Consider the following 2,987-nt stretch of genomic DNA (forward strand, 5'->3'; position numbering starts at 1 on the left):
AAACTACGTTGAATAATAGTGGCAAGAGTGGACATCCTTGTCTTGTTCCTGATCTTAGAGGAAATGCTTTCAGTTTTTCACCAATGAGAATGAAGTTTGCTGTGGGTTTGTCATATATGGCCTTTATTATGTTGAGGTAGGTTCCCTGTATGCCCACTTTCTGGAGAGTTTTTATCATAAACGGGTATTGAATTTTGTCAAAAGCTTTTTCTGCATCTAATGAGATGATCATATGGCTTTTCTTCTTCAATTTGTTAATACGGTGTATCATATTGATTGACTTCAATATGTTGAAGAATCCTTGCATCTCTGGGATAAATCTCACTTGATCATGGTGTATGATCCTTTTAATGTGTTGTTGGATTCTGTTTGCTAGTATTTTGTTGAAGATTTTTGCATCTATATTCATCAGTGATATTGGTCTGTAATTTTCTTTTTTTGTAGTATCTTTGTCTGGTTTTAGTATCAGGGTGATGGTGGCCTCATAGAATGAGTTTGGGAGTGTTCCTTCCTCCACAATTTTTTGGAAGAGTTTGAGAAGGATAGGTGTTAACTCTTCTCTAAATGTTTGATAGAATTCACCCGTGAAGCCATCTGGTCCTGGATTGCTGTTTGTTGGAAGATTTTTAATCACAGTTTCAATTTCATTACTTTTGATTGGTCTGTTCATATTTTCTGTTTCTTCCTGGTTTAGTCTAGGAAGGTTATACCTTTCTAAGAATTTGTCCATTTCTTCCAGCTTGTCCATTTTATTGGCATAGAGTTGCTTGTAGTAGTCTCTTAGGATGCTTTGTATTTCTGCCGTGTCTCTTGTAACTTCTCCTTTTTCATTTCTAATTTTATTGATTTGAGTATGCTCCCTCTTTTTCTTGATGAGTCTGGCTAATGGTTTATCAACTTTGTTTATCTTCTCAAAGAACCAGTTTTTAGTTTTATTGATCTTTGCTATTGTTTTCTTTGTTTCTATTTCATTTATTTCTGCTCTGTTCTTTATGATTTCTTTCCTTCTGCTAACTTTTTTGTTGTTCTTCTTCTTCTTTCTCCAGTTCCTTTAGGTGTAACATTAGATTGTTTATTTGAGATTTTTCTTTTTTCTTGAGGTAGGCTTGTATTGCTATAAACTTCCCTCTTAGAACTGCTTTTGCTGCATCCCATAGGTTTTGGATCATTGTGTTTTTGTTGTAATTTGTCTCTAGGTAATTTTTGATTTTCTCTTTGATTTCTTCAGTGATCTCTTGGCTATTTAGTAACATATTGTTTAGCCACCATGTGTTTGTATTTTTTTGTGTTTTTTTCCCTGTAATTGATTTCTAATCTCATAACGTGGTGGTCAGAAAAGATGCTTGATATGATTTCAATTTTCTTAAATTTACTGAGGCTTGATTTGTGACCCAAGATGTGATCTATCCTGGAGAGTGTTCTGTGCACGCTTGAGAAGAAAGTGTAATCTGCTGTTTTTGTATGGAATGTCCTATAAATAGCAAATCTATCTGCTCTATTGTGTCATTTAAAGCTTGTGTTTCCTTATTAAATTTCTGTTTGGATGATCTGTCCATTGGTGTATTGAGGTGTTAAAATCCCCCACTGTTATTGTGTTACTGTTGATTTCCTCTTTTAGAGCTATTTTCAGTTGCCTTATGTATTGAGGTGCTCCTACATTGGGTGTTTATAATTGTTATATCTTTTTCTTGGATTGATCCCTTTATGATTATGTATTCTCCTTCTTTGTCTCCTGTAACATTCTTTATTTTAAAGTCTATTTTATCTAATACAAGTATTGCTACTCAAGCTTTCTTTTGATTTCCATTTTCATGGAATATCTTTTTCTATCCCCTCACTTTAACTCTGTATGTGTCCCTAGGTCTGAAATGGGTCTCTTTTAGACAGCATATATATGGGTCTTGTTTCTGTATCCATTCAGCAAGCCTGTGTCTTTTAGTTGGAGTGTTTAATCCATTCACGTTTAAGGTAATTATAAATATGTATGTTCCTCTTACCATTTTCTTAATTATAATGGGTTTGTTTTTGTATGTCCTTTTCTTCTCTTGTGTTTTCCACTTAGAGAAGTTCCTTTAGCATTTGTTGTAGAGCTGGTTTGGTGGTGCTGAATTCTCTTTGCTTTTGCTTGTCTGTAAAGCTTTTGATTTCTCTGTCAAATCTGAATGAGATCCTTGCTGGGTAGAGTAATCTTGGTTGCAGTTTCTTCCCTTTCATCACTTTAAATATGTCATGCCACTCCCTTTTGGTTTGTACAGTTTCTGCTGAGAAATCAGCTGTTAACCTTATGGGAACTCTCTTGTATGTTATTTGTCCTTTTTCCCTTGCTTCTTTCAATAATTTTTCTTTGTCTTTAATTTTTGCCAATTTGATTACTATGTGTCTCAGTGTGTTTCTCCTTGGGTTTATCCTGCCTGAGACTCTCTGTGCTTCTTTGACTTGGGTGGGTATTTCCTTTTCAATATTGGGGAAGTTTTTGACTATAATCTCTTGAAATATTTTATTATGTTGTTTCTCTCTCTCTTCTCCTCTGGGACCCCTATAATGTGAATGTTGTTGCATTTAATGTTGTCCCAGAAGTCTCTTAGGCTGTCTTCATTTCTTTTCATTCTTTTTTCTTTATTCTGTTCCACGGCAGTGAATTCCACCATTATGTCTTCCAGGTCACTTTTCCATTCTTCTGCCTCAGGTATTCTACTATTGATTCCTTCTAGTGTATTTTTCATTTCAGTTATTGTATTGTTCATCTCTTTTTTTATTCTTTAATTCTTCTAGGTGTTTGTTCTTTAATTCTTCTAGGTCTTTGTTAATAATTTCTTGTATCTTCTTGATCTTTGCCCCCATTCTTTTTCCAAGGCCTGGATCATTTTCACTACCATTATTCTTAATTCTTTTTCTGGAAGGTTGCCTATATCCACTTCATTTAGTTGCTTTTCTGGGCTTTTATCTTGTTCCTTAATCTAGTACACAGCCCTCTGCCTTTTCCTCTT

Source organism: Phocoena sinus, chromosome X (genome assembly GCF_008692025.1).
Source record: "Phocoena sinus isolate mPhoSin1 chromosome X, mPhoSin1.pri, whole genome shotgun sequence".
NCBI lineage: Eukaryota > Metazoa > Chordata > Mammalia > Artiodactyla > Phocoenidae > Phocoena > Phocoena sinus.